General features: G+C 49.8%; 1 long non-coding RNA gene across 1 annotated transcript in view; it reads right to left on the bottom strand.

Moving 5' to 3' along the window:
• Window positions 1-303: 303 nt before the first annotated feature.
• Window positions 304-20,241, bottom strand: part of LOC125643577 (uncharacterized) — a 139,349-nt gene continuing 119,411 nt past the window's right edge. The window contains exons 3-4 of the long non-coding RNA XR_007358750.2: window positions 8,713-8,807; window positions 304-1,775 (exon numbers count right to left, since the gene is read on the bottom strand). This is a non-coding gene — a long non-coding RNA (uncharacterized LOC125643577). The remainder of the gene's footprint in view (window positions 1,776-8,712; window positions 8,808-20,241) is intronic.

The following is a 20,241-nucleotide window of genomic DNA, read 5'->3' as shown; positions in this document are numbered from 1 at the left end:
TGGGCTCCCCTTTGCAATGCTTTGCTGCTGTAGCCTACAGCCTGGACTGCTCACAAGCAGCCTCTGGCGTATAAATCACTCCCAGCTCCGTCTGTGTGTGAGCTGCAGCCAGCCAGCCACGCCTGGGCTCTCACCTGCCTTCGTCATGCTGCAGAGTGACCCCAGCACACGCAGTCTCGGATTTCCCCCCAGAAATGTGTGTCCTGCCCTGCCCAGGCCTCTCCTGGACAGTACACACATATTCAGTACCAGCTTATTATTTTAAATAGAGTACCCAGGCACTCCAACGGCCACACACCGGAATAGATAAAACACGCAAACAGGTTTATTAACGACAAAGCGAGAGATTTTAAGGGAGTCCAAGTAGTGAGGCATAAAAGTCAGAAATGGTTAAAAGAAAAATAAAGATCAAACACTGGTGCCTAACATAACAAACGATGTTAGATTCAAAGCAAAGTTCTCTCACCATGTGCTTTCAGCAGCCTGACTGACCAGACTCTCAGGTACAAACATCATTACAAGAGCGTGCAGGGTGTGAGCACAGGGGCACACTCTGACAGGGGGCACAATGCTCGGACTCTGCACAGGCAGGGCCACAAGGCTCTCACCACGGAACCCGCTGGGTGCTTTTCCAATGCGGGCTCCAGCTCTGCCTTCAGCAGGGACCTGCGCTGCAGCCTCCCTGTCACTTGCACAGCACCCTTGGGATCAAGGGCAGCGTCTCTGCCTTGGCTGGGGCTCCAGCTCCCTGACAGCCGCGCTTCTCTCTGCAGGAACACAGCGAGTTTATGCATCTCCCTCCTTTACTCAGAAGCGGGCCCAGGTCTCTGTCAGTCCCTGCAGGCTCCTGGGCAGACAGCCTGTGGCTGCAGCTCTCTGCTGAGAGCAGCACACTGCAGGCAATTACCGCCCTGGAGCCCAGGATCCCAAAGGACTTTACCAATGGCCCGGGCAGCAGGGGCGTCCCTTTCCTGCCACTACACTGCCGTGAAGGGGCGAGAATGAGACACCCCCTTTCCATCTGGGACACAAGGCTAGATCGGAACCCAGGTCTCCAGAGCCCTGAGCCTGGACAGAAGACTGATGTTCCAGTGAGGAGCCAGAGGGAACCTCCCCTGGGATATTGGGCCACGTGTTATTTAATCCCGCCTCCGCTCATTTGGTTCCTGTTCTGCAGGGCCCCACTATTCCTCCATTGCTGGCTTGTGCAGGAGACCTCTGGGACACTGAGGGCTGAGGCTGGGGAATGGTGGGGAGCTCACTGCCAGGCCATTCCTAGCTAGGAATGGCCAAGACCCTGGGGGACAGACTGCCCCGAACCCAGCAGGTCCTGGGTGAGGCCAGCGGGACTATTACTTCTCCGGCACAGCTGTCTCCTGTTTCCCCTGGGCTCCCCCTCTGGCCAGAGCCCAGGACTTGGGAGGAGAAAAGAAAATGTCTCTTGGAGACACCGTCCATCCCCCAGCCGTGCCTCCCGGAGCAGCACTGTGCCCCACTGGTCACCACAGCAACAGGTGGGGGAGCTGCGCGTCTTGCAGTCCTTGGAGAAGCTGGATCCAGGTGACCCACTGGGCATATTCCACATGAGAACTGAGCAGCCATGCAGATGCAGCAGCCCCACTGGTGGCCCTCTGCAGCACCAGCCCCTCCCCCATTGCTTCAGGTCTTCGAAACCAGCCCAACATGCCCTGCAACCAGCGTTGTCTGAGATGATATCACTCCAGGCCAGCCATTCCCAGGTGCCAAAGGCTTGTAATGGAGGTGCCAGGAAGGACCTGGGGGAAGTAATACAGGAGTCTGTAAGTGTCAAAGCATCTTTGGGTGAGGTGTGAAAACCCAGCCCAGCACCATCCCACAGGTTTGAAGCAGGACTCAGCAAGGCTGGAGGAGCAGGGCTCCAAGACAATAGGGGGATGCAGAGGTAGCCGTTAATGATGGCTCTTGGTTTCTGCTGCAATCTAACAGCAAGAAAAGAGAGAACCACCTTGACCAGAGCAAGAGAGACCCTGGCTCCAAGCAGGAGCAATTCAGTTTCCTCCAGTGCTGAGCTCTGCAGGAAGCAAGGGAGAGAGCAGCATAGCCAGAGCCCCATGGTGAAACTCCGTCCCTCACTTGCCTTACACTGGGCGGGATGACCATCAGGAGCCAGGCTCCAGGCAGCCAAACAGCTAAACCTGCTGCTGCAAAGAGACGCTTCGGGGCTGACATCATTGCAGTCTACGCGTATCTACAAGGGGAACAAATATTTAATAGTGGGCTCTTCACTCTAGCAGAGAAAGGTTAACCCCATCCAATGGCTGGACACCAAAGCTAGGCAAGCTGGAAATAAGGGGTCCATTTTAGCAGTGAACGTAATGAACCCTTGGAACATATGGACAAGGGCTGTGGTGGAGTCTCCATCACTAACAATTTCTAAATCAAGATGGGATTTTTTCTAAAAGCTCTGCTTTGGGGATTGTTCTGGGGCAGGTCTCTGGCCTGTGGGTGCAGGAGGTCATACCAGATGATAACAATGGTCCACTCTGGTGCTGGAATCTGTGAAACCAATCCTCTATCATGCAAGAGATGGCGAGGATGCGTTAGGAAGGCCATGTCACCCAAGCCATAGCAAGGGAGGTGTCTGGCCAGCTGTCTCAGTGCTACCCTTAATATGTAGTGTTAATGAAGGATACTATGCGGCAGGCATCCATGGTGAGGAGGCGAGGTGGTCATGGCCTGCCTTAGGGAATTGTCTGAGATGGGGCAATGGCAATTGACCCTTCTCCACCATATCAGTGTGTCCCCAGTCCTCAATGGCTGCCTTTACTTTCACAGCGGTTACAATCGGAGACCAGGAAGCCCAGTGGCATCCCTCTAACCTGCTCTCCAAGAGGACCGGCTTCTAGAGAACCCCCATTCTTCCTGCTGGGACAGGGAGGAAAACAGGGCCTGTGTTTTGCTTCCAATGTTTTTTGCAGAGTTCATGAAGATTTGTCTCTACAGGAAGCAGGGTCACACCAAGAAGGAAGATTTCACCAGAGGAAAATCTCTGGAACTCAGCACCCTGCTCCGGGGCAGGATTTCTCCAACTCTACCATGAAAACCATATTCACTGCCAGCGAAAATGAAACCAAACAGTATTGTTTCAAATGAAGAAATCTGCAATGTGAAAATGGACAATGTCACACATTCCTGGCTAATTCTGCACTTCATGGTAGCCCCAAAGATCTAGAGGTGGTGGCAAGCAAACTTTCAAATGAGGCAAAAGCTCAGTCCCGACATACCTAATATGTACCAGTTCCTAAGGCTGCAGAGCAGGAAATGTGAACTCCTGACCAGGAAGCCTTTTCTGCGTCATTCCCAGGGATTTAGCTGGAAAGTGAATGTCTGAAACCCTGAAACTTTAAAATTTTTCTCTAAGAGAAAAGCTCTTTCCCTCCCAGCTTGCCTCACGCTTTTTCAGGCTACACAAGAATTTCAGGCAAGATACCTGGAAAAAGCTGCAGCTTTCACATTGACCTTCCTGACACCTGCTGTTAGAGACTCCACCGTGAATCAATGCAAAGAAACCTGACTCTTGAGACCTAAACCTTTCAGGAGGAAATGAGTCAGAATGAGAAAAAGACATAAATACAGACAAAGATAAGAGGAACTATAAATGGCAAAGAAGCAGAGGATGAGAGGGAAGTGGGGAATAGAGAGAGTTTCAACAACTATTATCAGACCACCTCTGTTTACTTAGTGGTCATTCTAAGTTGTTTTAACCTCTCTATCTGTGATGGCAGAATAACAGTATAATCAACATCCCCTCAGGGCCAACCAGCCAGTCTCCTGAGAAGCAATGCACACAGCACGTCATTCCTAAAATGCGTAAGAAAAAATAACCACGTGCTGCAGTATGGTCATCATCTCTGCACTGCTTTAGCTGCTGTCTTGAAAGGCAAGGAAGCTTTGAATCAGCCAATTGCTTAGCTGAGAAATGGACATCATGGGGCTGGTAGACATGCTGGAGGGTAGGGATAGGATAAGAGGGCCCTAGACAAATTAGAGGATTGAGCCAAAAGAAATCTGATGAGGTTCAACAAGGACAAGTGCAGAGTCCTGCACTTAGGATGAAAGAATCCCATGCACGGCTACAGACTAGGGACCGAATGGCTCGGCAGCAGTTCTGCAGAAAAGGACCTAGGGGTTACAGTGGACGAGAAGCTGGATATGAGTCAACAGTGTGCCCTTGTTGCCAAGAAGGCCAATGGCATTTTGGGCTGTATAAGTAGGGGCATAGCGAGCAGATCGAGGGACGTGATCGTTCCCCTCTATTCGACATTGGTGAGGCCTCATCTGGAGTACTGTGTCCAGTTTTGGGCCCCACACTACAAGAAGGATGTGGAAAAATTGGAGAGAGTCCAGCGGAGGGCAACAAAAATGATTAGGGGACTGGAACACAGGGCAACAAAAATAATTAGGGGACTGGAACACATAACTTATGAGGAGAGGCTGAGGGAACTGGGATTGTTTAGTCTGCAGAAGAGAAGAATGAGGGGGGATTTGATAGCTGCTTTCAACTACCTGAAAGGGGGTTCCAAAGAGGATGGATCTAGACTGTTCTCAGTGGTAGCTGATGACAGAACGAGGAGTAATGGTCTCAAGTTGCAGTGGGGGAGGTTTAGGTTGGATATTAGGAAAAACTTTTTCACTAGGAGGGTGGTGAAGCACTGGAATGCGTTACCTAGGGAGGTGGTGGAATCTCCTTCCTTTGACGTTTTTAAGGTCAGGCTTGACAAAGCCCTGGCTGGGATGATTTAACTGGGAATTGGTCCTGCTTCGAGCAGGGGGTTGGACTAGATGACCTCCTGAGGTCCCTTCCAACCCTGATATTCTATGATTCTATGATATTTGTGGCTGCTGCTATCATTCAAAACCTTTCAAAGGATTCATGACTGAAACAGAGCCACAATACTTTGTGCCTTGACACTGCTGCTTCGGAAGGTCTGTGAAGCCTTTGTGTGTAAGTCATGCCTGAGCTGAGAGGATAAGGGACATCAGAGGCTCATTACAACACCCTAGACCAGTAGCCAAATAATTAACTATGTCAGTAACACTCCCGCACAGACATCAAGAACCCACTAACAATATCCCAGACCTGTATCAGAAACCCGGCTCACACACTCTTGCAAGCAACGGGAGGAAAACTCTACTGCATGCTCCTTCGTTTTTGGAGACAAGGCACCGATTCTGCCAGGACTTGAATCTAACCTTCAGGCAGTTTCCTTATGATTCACCATATGCTGGGAAATATCGCATGGCACTTCATGCTCCCATCATTTATTTGTATGTGCACAGTCTCCCTGTTCAGACACCTTCCCAGGGTTAGGATGGTCCCAATCCAGCAAAGCAGATAAGTATGTGCTTCTTTTTAAGCTATGAATAATTCTACTGACTTCAGTAAAGGACGAGCTCTACGTGTTTGAAAGCTGGTCTCTCTGACCAGCAGCAGTTGATCCAATAACAGATATCACCTCTCACATCTTGTCTCTCTTAAGCAGAGCTACTCACATGCTTAAAGTTAAGCACATACTTAAGTAATCTGCTGGATGGGGGCCATCACATGAGGAGGAAAAACCAGCGCTCAAGATGAGCGGATGTCCCTGTACCTTCTACCAAGGTGATGACAAGTGATGAACGCAGCATGGCAGGAGGAGAGAATGGGAGAGGCCCATATAGGTCCCAAAAATTGAACAGTGACTGGGTCCACGTATTGTAGAGTTAATGTCTAAGATTTGTTTTTTTGTATTTCTATATGGAAATTGACGGTATGTGAACACTTTGGCCGTGCTTTATAATAAAACAGAGATGGGATATTTTAGAGTAAAGCGATTAAAAGAGTTAAATAATTTTTGTGGAAAAATAGACTATTCCAGTTGACGGTAACTTTAATGTACTCGCAAGAGGGGTAAAAACTGAAGAAAATGTTGATCTGCTGATGCACAGAAGGCGCCCGTTGCTGACGGACAAAACTTGGAATGCCTGCGAATGAGACACCCCCGAATATCCTCCAGGGAAGGAGACAAGTGCCATCTCCTCCTTCCATCCAAGGACAGGAAGGAAGAGCGTTTTCTCAAATAAACATATTAAAACATGTGCAATGAAAGATATTTTGCTTCTTTAATTGATGTATAAATGGGTTTGCCTTGAAAGATAATGGTTACGTTTGCAATTGTAGTTTCAATTAGTTTTAGTAAAACTCCCTTTTATAACTGGTTAGAAGAAAAAGCATTCTTCATTCTGCAGTTGTGTATGTTTCAAATGTAAGACCCATGTCAAATCTATAGACTGTTAACCCTAAAAGGCTTCAAAGCAAGGTTTTCTATTAAATAATACTTGGATAAAATGAGATGATTTTTTAAAGATTTTGAAACATTTTAATGAGTTGATTGGTTGTAAAGGTTTGGTATTTGTAAGCTTGCCAAGGTCAAGTCACACATGATGTTGCCTTTACATGGTTAGTTTTAAGTATGGTGTAACAGAGTGTTTACACTGATGATTAATGAAAGGTAAGATTGCCTAGGGTGCATTACAAGGCACAAGGGCCTTGCATTTAAACGCATAGAGGTCTAGACACCAATCTGCACAAGCAGGTTTCTGTGCCTGCCTGGAGGTAGTTTCAGGATTAGGACTTTAGTCTCCTTTATTCCCCACTCATGAATGTGCTGCTCCAAGATACAGCGATAAGCCTTGCTGGAAGTGAACATACTGAATAAGTGAAAAGACTCTGGGTGTAAGACGCTGGCTGATTGGCTCTTACAGGTAATTATTGATTATTCCTTTTTTCTGTGTATTAAAGACTCTTAAGGGTGAGCCAGCGAACCAAGTATGTTCCCATAACTTACTACAGAAGGCAGGGGCAGCTCTACCAATTTTGCCGCCCCAAGCAGTCGCCGAATTGTACCCCCGCCCCCGAAGAGCGGCGGAGCTGCTGCCGAATTGCCGCTGCGGGACACGGACCGCCACCCCATTCTGAATGCCGCCCCAAGCTGGTGCCATTGGAGCCGGCCCTGACAGAAGGTGCCTGGAAACACCCCAATTCTCTGCTATATTTGTCACGTAAGACACACAGTTAACCCCTCCAAGACCAGGGCATGGGGGCTCAGAAGCTAAAACTGCTAAAAATACTAATAATGGCCCAGCAACAGCAAAGACTGAAGATTTCACACATCTCTTACTGACTAGATCCTCTAAAGTGATGTGCCCAGCTCCTCCCAACCCTCTGCCCGAGAGCAGCACTGACTGTGGGCCCAGCTCATTCACTGCAATGATTTCCAGGAAGAATTTACAGCCCCTTTGTTTGTAATCTAAACCAAACCCATCTGCTCCAGACATTCCCGTCACTGCTGCCATCCCCCAGCTCATCTTTGAACTGAAAGGAAAGAGAAAACAATTTAGGAAAAGAGACATTTGCAAGATTTCTATTGAAGACTCTCAATTCTCGGCACATCCCATGTGCAGCTGAGTTCCTGGCGGAGTTGGAGGGGGGAACCGGGCCCCAAGAGAGGGCAGGGCACTGAGCTGAGTGAAAATGAAGTCCTGCACGTGGTATATGGGGACAACCAGGAGAACAGAGCACTAGCCAGTAGCCAGGAGCAATACCCTTGCCCAGTGCACTATGTCGAGTACCCTGTCCACTGGGCCAGGCATCCTCCCTGTTTTGCCTTCCATGCGATCTGGTTTTTATCAGTGAAAGCAAAGAAACATCTTAGAGTTGCCCCAGGGATGGATTTGTCTCCGAGACACTGAACTGCTCCCAACCTTTAACTTCTCCATTGCTCTGGCTAAGGACAGTTCTCTGCATGGCGAGAAGGATTGTATTTACACTCTGCTAAACTGGGGCCTGGCTAAACTGACACCATCCCACACAATGCTTCAGGATTCAGAGGCTTTTCTGGTCTGTTGACTTTTTTTATGCCTTCTGTTTGTACATTTAATGGGTTCAGGTCAAAGTTCCTACCATGATTAACACAAAAAGTAAAGGGCAGTACCTGCTGAATTGGATTTGACCCGTTCTCAGGGAGCCTGATACAGTGACGCTTATTCTAAATGTTAAACGCACTGGTCAGATTTCTGCTTACGCCCCGCATTGCAAGCCAGGGCAGCTTCACAGCGCTGGGCGTTGTGGCCGATACGAGGCTCTGCTGCAGAAACGCAGAGCCAGGGCCAAATGCAGATGACAGTAGTAGGACTTCTCTTACACCTTCATCAGGCTCTTAGCCAGGCTGAGCCACTCCCGGGATAAAACCAAGAGGTGACACCCCTCAGAGATCGTGTGTGGCAGACCCTTTGCAGGCAGACTGCCCGCTCCCAGAGCTCACCCTTTTCCCAGGAAGAGCTCTGGTTGGCCTTGACTGCACATCGGGGCACACCTTCAGAACTGGAGCTCTGAGACTTTGCAAGTGTCCTTGCAAGACTTGCAAGAAACAGGAGGGCCATTGCTACCCAGAGCTTGGTCTCTTCCATGCACAGAATCAGAAATCTGGGAATGTTCTTTGTGCTGAACCTTCTCTGAAAACAACACGGATCATCTGGGTTCTCAACATTGTTCCAAGCCCCAGTATCAGCAGAAAAGGACAGACCCCCCAGTCTGGCCAGGGACACATTCAAATAAGTCAGATTCCCTTCCAGTGAGAAAGTGGTTCTTCCTCATCCTCAGTACCTGTTCTGACAGGGGTGTATCATGCTCACCTGCCTGCTGGGGCTGCTGGAACCAGGTTGGTACAAGGGCAGGGAAACGTTACTGGAAGAATCATGTTGTTCCTGGCACATGGTTCAGCTCGCTCCTGGAATGGCAGGTTTAGAAGCTAAATTGTTATTTTAAAAATGAATAAACAGCAGACAGCAGAACCTTCCCTCTTCCCAGTTCAAACAGAGACCAAATAAACAGGAATACACACATTACAGGCAGCTGGAATGGCAGAGACTGTAACTGGCAATTAACTTCCCATTCACCCCCCCCAGATGCAGCCAGCAACTTCTTTACGGTTGCCGTGGGAGTCACCCATTTAATTAATGAAGTAATTGAGCACTCCTTTTCTGCTGACTGTCAGATGAACATGGCATTTCAGAGAGAATTTCCCATTCACCCTTATTTACCTTGATCTATGCTTCTCTAAGCAACACCACAGGCAGGCAGCACTGATGTAAACACGTCATCCTGGGACTGGACAGCCTGCGACCGAGCCATCACCTTACCTGCCAGACGTAGCTGCAGAGATTGCTGGCAGGGTTATGGGATTAACGTGTCTAACAAGCAACAAAGCCACGAGGATAATTCCCTGGCAAATGGTGCTTGCAGGGAAAGCAAAGGGGAAGACATCCTCCATAGCAGCCCAAACCACCTCTCCACTCCATCTATATCTCACCATGAGTAGAACCTGAGACCACCAGCCGCTGATCAGGTCTCACGATGACAAGGGCCTGCAGCCAAGACCAGGATTCTCCAAAGGGACCAGAAAGATCACAGCTCCAAGGAACCCTGTGGCTGGAGCCCCCACCAAGCTCACCCTCCGAGGCCAGGGGAGCCCAGAAGGGATGGCCCAGATCACACCATGTGCAAAGCCCAGGCAGAGACCCTGCCTCACTTGTTTCCTGAATCACAGATGGTGCCTCATTAGACTCTAGGTTCATCTGCCATTGTTAGTATCACGCTGGGCAATAAAATCATCATTTAAGGGGAAGAGGCATTGGAACTAAACAAACCTGCCGACTCCCTCACTCTAATTCAGCCCAGCATGGCCAGGAGAAGAGAGCTGCTGCCCCGCATGCCTCCTGCCAGGAGGGCAGCCGAGGGAAAGCCCCCAATGGCTGTTGGGCTGTTCACTGGGCCAGCGCTGTGAGAAGCGGCTGTGTATTTGTCACCGCCCAGCATGCTGTTTACCGTTCTCCTCAACACGCCTGAAACAATGTTTGCCAGCAACTGTAATTCAATAGTTCACGCCCCAAAAGCTGCATCACCGATGTCAAGAGTGACATGATAAATGCACTGCATCCCCCTGGGGTTGGGGATGGGGGGAGCTGGCTCACTATTGCTCCAGTTCTTAATTACCCCTCGCTCTTTGAGTAAATCTGCTTTCTGGGACGCATATCCCAGCTGTGCTGCAATATTTAGTATCAATGTCTCCATGGAGTGTCACAAAAAGTCATATTGTTTTAAAGAACAAGCAGCCATTTGCCCCTTTGTGTAGCAGTAGGGAGCTCAGAGGATCAAATGCTAGGACTGGATCAATAAAGCTCTCACTAGATTAGACACACCAGGGTTCAGACTCAATGTGTACGTGTGGCAGAAGTGCAAGTGAAAGGATGCACTGAGAATGTGCCATACACCAGGGTAATTAAACACATGACACACGGTGCCCACCCATGCCCCCTTGTCAGGCCAGGCTCTGGCCAGGCCAGCTGGTACATAGAAACTACCTCTGTGGCAATGAGCCCTCGTCTCCACTTATCCCTTCCATCGCTGTCGGAAGCATCGCACCGCGACACTACAGCAGCCTGGCTCCCGTACTGCTGCTTAGCGCCCGCAGTGTAGACATGCCCAGAGACAGCCTGAGACGGAGAAACTCCAGGATTCCACCCCCGAGGGCAGGAGCTTCAGAGAGAAACCCGGCACTCCAAAGCAGGACATGCCCAGAGCTATCCCCAGGTCCTAAATTCCAAGAAGAGAGCACGTGCTATCAGAAGAGTGGTGTAGGAACAGAGACTGTGCTTTAAGCGTAGGCACGGGGTGCACAGTGAAGGCTGAGTATTGCACCCCCTGCCTGGCATGCCTGGCTTCTGACCGCCAAGGAAGGTACCTTTACCCGCTGGGAGGGGAGGAGGCCAAGACACTGTGGGGATGTTTACACTGCAGTGTAAGCCCAGGGTTCCTGGTCAGGCTCAAGCCTAACCCCCCTTCCATCAACACACAAATTGTGCTCAGACCCCCGGTCCCAGAACCCATGGAGGTGGAGGGTCTGAGCCTGAGTCAAATGCTAGGACTGGACCCAGGGTTCAAGCCCTATTGTTCTGCAGTGTAGACACAGCCCCACTGGACTCGTGCTCTGGGAGTCTGCCAAAAGGATCCCACAGGCTGACTTCCTTTGTCCTCTGAACAGTCACGTTTGGTCACACTGCACAGCAAACAGAGGGTCAGAGCAGCCACGTTTTGGGAGAGTGCCGGAAGTCTGGGATATGGGTGGTTGGACTCAGGCCCACATAATGCAGTGCAGATGCTGGAGTCCCAGGTTGGGATCCAGGGTTCAACGATTCCAAGCCAGGGGTTACAATTGACTGCAGACTCTCAAGCCCTACGCTGACAAACCCACTGTCAGCTCGCTCGAATTCTCACACTGCAGTGCAGCCAGACCCTCTGTGGCTTATACAGTGGGTGGGGGAGTCCCAGGGATCTCTGTGGGCAGCCGGGTGTTTCACAGTTCAGCCATAGCCACGCTTCTGGTTCAAAGCCCTGCTGTCACGCCCACGCGGTCAGACAAGAGTGGCCTCCAGAAACTGGACCTGAAGAGCTCTGCCCTTGGTTACAGACCCTGTGCTTTCTCCTCTGCAGGAGTAAAGCAACCAGTCGTTCTTCCTAGTTCTGGCAGGCACTGCAAGTGTTAATTCCCCTCTTTCCTGGAGGCGCATCCAGCTAGTCAGTAGAAGAAGGAGGGTCACGAACAACCTCAGGTGTCCTGCAGCAGGAGGTGGCCTCACAGGAACCTTGCACAATAACAACTGGGTTCTTCACTCTGTATCAGCAAAGTGAAAATGGCTCCTGTGAGACCTCCAGAGCCGTGTCATTCCCCGCAGGAGGCAAGCAAACAGTGAGCTCCAGGGCCAACGTCTGTCTGTAGCATTTCGAGGGAGACAGGGAAAGGAGCCGTAGAGTGGAGGGCCCGCACTGAGCAGCCCAGTTCAAGGATCTGAAAGGGCAGTGTGACCTGGGGTGCCCGTTACTGCTGTTCCTGGCCCAGCCTGTGACTAATGGACTTCTCTGCACAGGGCCATTCCTCTTGGGCCACTGAGCCCCAATGGGGCATTAGCCAAGCCGCACTTCCACGCTCAGTTCTGCATCCTGCCCTGCCCTCTACCCCTGTGCAACTCCATCAGGGCATGGGATGTGCACCCTTTTCCCTCCCGGGTGCCCACATAACCCCGTCCAGATGCTACCCAGGGGAATTAATGAGTCAATTGCTTCTCTGGTCATCAGGGCACCTCTGCCGCTCCTCTGCCCTCACCTCATCCAGCTGGTCCTCTGCAGGGAGCCTCAGCCTGTCTGCACTGACCAAGACACCCACTTTCCCTTTGGTAACCCCCAAACCGCTCCCCCTGACCCCCCCGGACCCAACACCCCAGAATTCTTTGTGCTGTTGCAGACGGAAAAACTCAAAGTCTGTGATACATCATAGCAAACAGCCAGATCAGTGTTACAGGCAACCGCCCATTACACTTGTGTTCACTGCACAGAAACTAATTTTACAATATTGCCAGCGAGTGGAATTTATGCCTTTAGAGTCAGAATGGGGTAAACTGCCCCATCCCCATTGCTACATATCCAATACACTTTGATGTTGCTGTTTCTATAAGGGATGTTTTCTTTGCAGTGACAAGAACTAGGCCTTTATTTTTTTTTAACGAAAGTTTGGATCCTGTAGGAAATTTTAGAGCCTCCTAGAAATTCCCTAGGTCAGTGGTTTTCAACCTGGGTTCCGCAGACTATGCCTACGATTTCCAAAGGGGGCCGCATCTCCATTCGAAATTGTTTAGGGGTCCACAAATGAAAAAAGTTTGAAAACTACAGCCCTAGTTCCACCAACTTTGAGACCCCTCTGGTCTAGCAGCCCCTACGATATGGTAGCAGGCTCCAACTGCTGTAACAGTCCCACCATTTCTGAGTGTTTCAGAGAGGAACTGGGCTGGGCCCCATATAGGGACAGGCCAAGAATTGTACAAACATCCACCCTCTCTGCCCACCTCTCAGGGAAGCAAGCTTTAGTATCCCCAGTTTGCTTCCAAGCATCTCACTGCTGGAGCTGCAAATTGCTGGTATTTAATGACATTTTCCAAATATTTTTAATAGAAATCTCAGATCTTGTTCCTAATCTGACATTTATCTTCTGTTTAGCATGGAAAACAAATATAGAGTGTGAGAATCATTGCTCACATTATAAATGACTTTATTGTAGGTTTATTACCTTGCCTATTAAGCTGTCACTATCTGTGCCTCTTCCCATTTTGGTGATGACCAGCCAGTGAAATCTGTCATCTTTGCTGTAGGATTTACACAGGACCCTAGTGATAACTTTAGTCATGCAGAGGATAATTATCAACTAGATTATTAATGTTGCTCAGTTGCCCTAGGGGATAATATGTCAGAGAGGTTAAAATATTGACAAGCAATAAAGCCTGTGTTATAATTAGGCCAGCACCAGAATAGCTGGCTGGCTGTGTGTAGGGAGCTGAGATACGGCATTACATTCCCAGTGCAAAAAGGGCCAGGGGTCCAAAATCATAGAGTCAAAGGCCAGCAGGGACCACCGGATCACCCAGTCCAACTGCCTGTATATCACAGACCATCAGCACCTGCACACTAAACACAGCAACTGGGATTAGCACAAGCTAGACAGCCCACCGGAGACTGGGCTATCATGTGCCACAGACAGATAACAGAAGCAGCTTAGATCACCAGTGCACAAGGCCTCTGCCATGGCAGGGAAGTGATTAAGTGAGATACACCCTGGTACTCCTAGCAAGGGACCTGCGCCCACAGGATGCTGAGGAAATGGCCACATCTTGAATCACCTGCTGGGGTGAGACTGCACCAACTCTGTGTGTCCATTCTGATTCAAAGAGCGTGGCCCATCCCATTCCTATTGGGTCCATAAACTCTGCTGACTCTCACCCCTACTGAGGTGTGGCTGGCTGGGAATAATTTAATAGGATGCTGTAACTAAAGTAGAAGGGGCTTTATATGTTTCCTTTGTATCTCCTTTGTCTTCCTGAAGGCTGTCCTCAGTTTAAGGTATGACAGACAGGGAAGTGTAGAGCTTTCTTCTGGGACTGGGACAGAATATGTGTCTAGCCTCTTGATGTTCACCTGAAGGATTTTGCTGAGATAAACTGGCCTTTGGTTTGGGCACTACCAGCAAGAGGCACTGAATAACTTCTTTGGTGGCATATCTGAAGTGCGACTATAAAGCTAACCTTGGTCATTCCTCTGGATCTACTATTGTCACATCAAGAAGAGTAGATCAGGGACTCAGCAGTTCATAAATAATTTCCCATGGAAAGCACGTATGCCAGCCAGATGAAATCTCTCTGAGAAAATGTGGAAAAGTGGTAGATTTAACCTACTTCAAAATGTCATTTTCTGAAAAAAAAATTGATCCACATCTCTTTCTAAGCGATGCTTAAAGGATGTGTATGCACTGCAGCTGCATGTGAAATGTGCAGCCCTCTGTCTTGAGAGTGGGGGCTGTGGACAGTGGGAAGAATTGGCTGTAGGATGCGCTGCCAGTGTGTCTGTGTATAATCATATGGAAATATATGGGTTCCCCATAGCTGGGCAAAACCAACAATACAGCCAGAAGACATGTCATAAATTAAATTGGGTTAGAGATTGCCCTTTAAATTATATCACGGTTAACTCTGCTCTTCAAAGGGGGAGCTGGGGTCCCCAGGAAGTCTTATTTACCCTTGGAAGATGTTCTATAAAACGGGCTCCTCTATGCTGCCTCTGGAGTCGTCCAAGGATATGCATTACTACTGAACCCTGGGCTTCTCCACCAGGCTGGCAGAGGGCAATTTTCAAAACACCAGCCCAGCGTGGGCACAGTGACACAGGTGTCATGGTGGCCTGTCTCCAAGGCCAACTGAGGAGCTACAGGAGCAAGTCCTGACTTCTAGGAGAGTCCCAGGCATAGGAGACGGCACCCAAGTGGCACTGGAAAGTATTTAGAAAATGCACCCTTCTCTGCATGTCTCAAGGTGCAAAATGTCAGAACATGCAACTCTCTCTCCTTGAAAACCCAGCGCTGCAGATGTGCTCTGTCCCCCCGGGCAGCAGCCCAAGTCTATTCTAGTGTAACAGCTGCAGATAGCTGAGGACCCAGCTTAACAATGTCCATAGCTACAAAGATAGGTGGGCAGCAGAGGATCAGGCCGTGCGAGAGGGCCTGGGGTCAGACAATCGTTTATAGTTCAGAGCAAGGCAAATTGATAAGAGGGATTTAAAAAGAGGCAGATCCATGCTACTTCTTTGACCAGCTAAGACAGAAACTGGATAGGTCAAGCATAAGGGCATCAGCTAACCTCTCCAGCCAAAACTGAGGGAATCGCCCTGCCTGGGGAGGGGTCTAAGGAAGTGGAGAGCAAAGAGGCCTTTTGCAATGCTGGACTTAGCGATGGTGAAAGTGCAAGAAACCCCAAGGGAGATGAGGGGACACAACAATGAACTCTAACTCCTGGGACTTGCTAAGCAGGGTGGGTGAGGCATTGGAGGAGACTACTCTGGGCTGGCAGGCCAGAACATGATTTCTGGAGACAAGATTTTCCTGTCTCTGTAGCTAAGCTAAGGGTTGCTCGCCTCCCTGGGTTTTGCAGAGCATTTGTCCCAGGAGCATTACTCAAATAGTTGCTTTTTTTTTTATTACCACTGCCTCTGGTTTTAATAAATCTTGTGCTCAAACTTCACACAAACAGCCCCAGAGGCTACATCGTCACTGCAATTAGACACGCTCAGCTGGCCAGTGCCAGCTCCTCGGGCTGCAGGATGTTTAATTACAGTGTCCCTGCGCAGCCGCAGTTCCCTTCCTCCCCAGCCAGCACACACTCAGATCCCGTGGCTGGAGGTGTGAGAACGTGAGCACAGCCCATGCGCCTTCTGAGACACCGGCTTCATCTCCACACTAGGAACACACAGCCGTCCTGACCAAACACACCAGCCCTTGGACTCACTGGGGAAAGCGTCAAACTGGCGGCAGACCGCTCCGCCCGTGGATTGGGAGGGGCTGGATGATACTGGGGACAGGAACTGGCTGGAGGCACCTCAGGAGCTAGGTGAGTTTTACAAGGTGGCACCAGCACACAGGACACAGGGGACACAAATGTAAATGAATTAAAACCCGCCACGTCCAGAGGCTGACAGCGGTGATGTGCAGTATCCACTCGGCTGCAGCCTGGGAGAAGCAGGAATGTTAAATGTTCCCATTTACAAACAGCTTGTCCTGGTCTTTCCTCTGATCAGGGAACACTGCAAACCACCTCTCTGGGTGGAAGAGGAGGGGGAGGTACCCCCTTCTGTCCTACTCCAACACCCCCCCCACTCACACGCTCCTGCTCCATCAGCGCCCGCGTGGTGACAGACCCTGCCCCATTCACATGCTCCCTGCTCCCTCCACAACCCCAAGGCCAGAGCCACCTCCCCACTCCACACACACACACACTCCCTGCTAGCCTACAACCTGCCAGGTCAGAGTCTCCCCCCAACACACACACACACAGACACTCCCTGCTCCATCAGCGCCCGCGTGGTGACAGACCCTGCCCCACCCACACGCTCCTGTCTGGATTGCCACCCGCATAGCCAATGAAATAATCTAAATTCCACATCAGAGGGCACCAAATGCCATGCCAGGGCCCTACTAGTAAAATGAGGCCAATCCACACAGCAGCCTGGACAGGGCTGGTAGGTACGGACAGCACACACAGAGAAACAGGAAGCATCCATCAGACCCAGGCTAGAGGTCGAACTTCATGCTGCCAGTAGCGGAAATAGAACTTGAGGTACTCGGTGCCTCGCTGTCTTAAGGGCTGGGGGGAGAGGTTGGAAGGGAGGTTGCTTCATGAGCAAGGACAGGGAGGGAGTTCCAGGTGACCCCCTCTTTCTGTTCATACAGTCAGCAAATGTTCCTGCCATGCAGAATGAGGCATGAGCAACTCAGGGTCACAGCAGCCCGCTGCTAGGGATACGTTCATCAGCCACCAGAGCCTCTTGTTCTAAAGCTCAGTCATTCCAGGGCACCGGCTGCTTTCTCTCTCCACAAGAGGGAGGAATCTTGTTCTGTTTAAAAAAAATCACTATGGATTTGAGCGTCTAACCAAAGCAAACTGGGGCTGGGGCTGGCAGCCGAGGCGAGTCCTGAAGCCTTTCAAAGGAAGTGATGTTGCAACTCCATCCAATGCAAGCAGATGCTTCCAACACAGCCAAGGACACAGGAGAGAATGGTCTCGGCAGAGCCAAAGTGCCTTTCCAGCCGCTGAGCTGCCAACAGTTGCTGTGCTGAGTGGCCTCCTCGTCCCTTTGGAAAACCAGCAGCCCCTCCTCCCCAAGAGCTGTTGGCTTGGCACAGCTGCTGAGAGCATCTCCAGAGGCTCTGAGACGAGCTTACAGGCCAAGACGCTGCCACTGCTTAGATTTACAGATGGAGCAGGGAGATTTTCCAACTCCTTTCCTATCTAGTGTAAAGTCTGAAAGCCTCAGAAAAGGGAAAGGGCAAGGGAGGGGATCACGGAGCTGCGGAGGCAGGAGAAAGGCTAGAGCGGTTGCTGAGGTGACGGGCGCATTGGGAAGAATGGGTGGACAGTGGAGAGCTAGGAGCAGGAAAGTGGGGTGCTTTCTTCTCAAGATGCAAGAGAGGCTGCACACAAGGGGCCATTCTATGTTTGATTGCAATGCAATTGCCACTTTCTTTCTGGCACTTTGTCTAATGGCATGTGTGCACTTTACAAAGAAACATAGACCCCTTTCTTTTCTGTGTGTCCTAATACTGACCTAGGATCACTGTACACACCAAAAACACACTCCAGGGAGCATGCCACAGTGGAATATGCTCTGAGCCTATTAACACAGTTGAAAGGGGGTGCTCTCCCAGCACGACACCCACGTTGGGAGCGTGACTATTTCAGGAAGACGAGACAGTGACTCAGGAGGTGTATTTGCTAAGTGTTGTATAGGAGGCCTAAGCACAAATCTCATCATTTGTTAGCAGCATTTGTGCACTTACCTCCCACTTGTCACCCAAGATGTGTCTAAATGAAACAAGGAACGAGGCAGTGCAGGTATCAGAGGGAGGGATTTATACAGAAGCCCATTTTCTAAAGCAAAATCCGGGCCACTGAGGCAAGTCTGCATGAATAGTCTGGAGTTCAGGGTACCTCCCTCACTGAGCAATAACTGCGTCCACAACACAGACACAAAACACCCCATCAGAAGAGAGGGAACAGCTAGTGTCTGTTTTGTAACAAACATGGGAATTCCAGCGTGTTATCCAGCGACAGTCTGAAAAGGACCTGGGCACTTGGGGGTTATCGTTTACAGAAGAATAGAAACTAGAAAGAGCCAAACATACAAAGCTCCTTCTCTGCCCAGCTCCTGCTAAAGAAAATTGCAGCCAGTATGTATTTGATACTGTGCAGATAACATAAGTCTTTATTATCACCAGACTGCAGCTGCTGGGAATGTACAAATCACTCAGTATCTTCAGGGTGCACGAGACAGGGATGTTAGGAAGTTCTTCCTACCAGTTGCTGTCCATTTGTGTTATAGTCAGCAGAGCCCTAGGAATCAATATTGCTACACATACAAATTACAAGTATTTGGGATGTTAGATAGAATGTGAACTTGTCCTTTCTTAGAACTAAATGGCTTTTAATGGCACCTGAAGTGGCCTAGAAATTAATCTGCCTATACCGGCTACATCGCTGTTGCTGCTGATCTCCCTGCACATTATGAACAGGTAACGGAGCCCAGCACTGCAGGATTGTAAGAAAAAAAGAGTGTAAGAATGTGACTTATAGGTAATAAGACAGACAGGGAAATTACTCTTAGGAGATGGAGGAGGAGGAGAGTACTGTCTCTTTAAATCTGTAGCATGCAGGCAGGCAGGCGGGGATGCAGTGAAGCAGAGACAGAGGCTGAGCAACTTGAAGAGGACTCAAAGTAGCAGCCATGTTAGTCTGTATCTGCAAAAAGAAAAGGAGGACTTGTGGCACCTTGGAGACTAACAAATTTATTAGAGCATAAGCTTTCGTGAGCTACGGCTGTAGCCGATGAAGTGAGCTGTAGCTCACAAAAGCTTATGCTCAGATAAATTGGCGAGCCTCTAAGGTGCCACAAGTCCTCCTGTTCTTTTTATGAAGAGGACTGTTTCTCCTGCGCTAAGAAAGTTGCTTGGTCAGTGCTGGCAGAAAGCGGTACATCCTGTGAGTCTTTCCCAGGGTCCTATGGCAATGTGGCCTTCTCAGACACTTCTGACAGAGCTAAATATGAGTACTTAGTGGCGCTGCCTTCTCAATGGTGACTTCAGCTCAGCTATTTACCGAGACAAGGGTATTTTACACTGTGCGGTGCTCCTGTCGCGTGCCTGATTCACCCACTTGTGCAGTAAGTTTCAGAGCAGACACCGGATAAGGCAACTAGAGCAGGTGCTCAGCCCAGCTGGCTTCAGATGCCTCCTCACTGTCTTTTCTTCCCTGCTTAATCTTTATCTTGTGAGTGTTTGCACAAGAACCCTCCCACACACCCTCTCCCTCCCGCTCCTTCAAATCAAGTTAAATGCATAAATCTTCCAAACCTTTGTGCAGGGCTCACAGTCCTAACCCTGCTGAGGCTTTCCCAGTTGGCTCCTTCTCCCTGTAGGCTTGCACTCCCTGGGCTCTGTACCCAGGAACTGCAAGAGTCTCTGTCTCTCAACCCTCCTACACACCCACCGACATCTCTCTATCCTGCCTGAACTCAGACTGCCTTTATATCTCCCAGCTGGCCTGGTTCCTAAGAACATAAGAACGGCCTTACCAGGTCAGACCAAAGGTCCATCTAGCCCAGTATCCTGTCTTACAACAGTGGCCAATGCCAGGTGCCCCAGAGGCAATGACCAGAACAGGTAATCATCCCCTGTCGCCCATTCCCAGCTTCTGGCAAACAGAGGCTAGGGACACCATCCCTGCCCATCCTGGCTAATAGCCATTGATGGACCTATCCTCCATGAATTTATCTAGTTCTTTTTTGAACCCTGTTATAGTCTTGGCCTTCACAACATCCTCTGGCAAACAGTTCCACAGGTTGACTGTGCGTTGTGTGAAGAAATACTTCCTTTTGTTTGTTTTAAACCTGCTGCCTGTTAATTTCATTTGGTGACCCCTAGTTCTTGTGTTATAAGAAGGAGTAAATAACACTTCCTTATTTACTTTCTCCACACCCGTCATGATTTTATAGACCTCTATCATATCCCCCCTTAGTCT

This window comes from Caretta caretta, chromosome 10, assembly GCF_965140235.1.
Source record: "Caretta caretta isolate rCarCar2 chromosome 10, rCarCar1.hap1, whole genome shotgun sequence".
In the NCBI taxonomy this organism is placed as follows: Eukaryota; Metazoa; Chordata; order Testudines; family Cheloniidae; genus Caretta; species Caretta caretta.
This window is presented reverse-complemented; position numbering and strand designations above follow the sequence as displayed.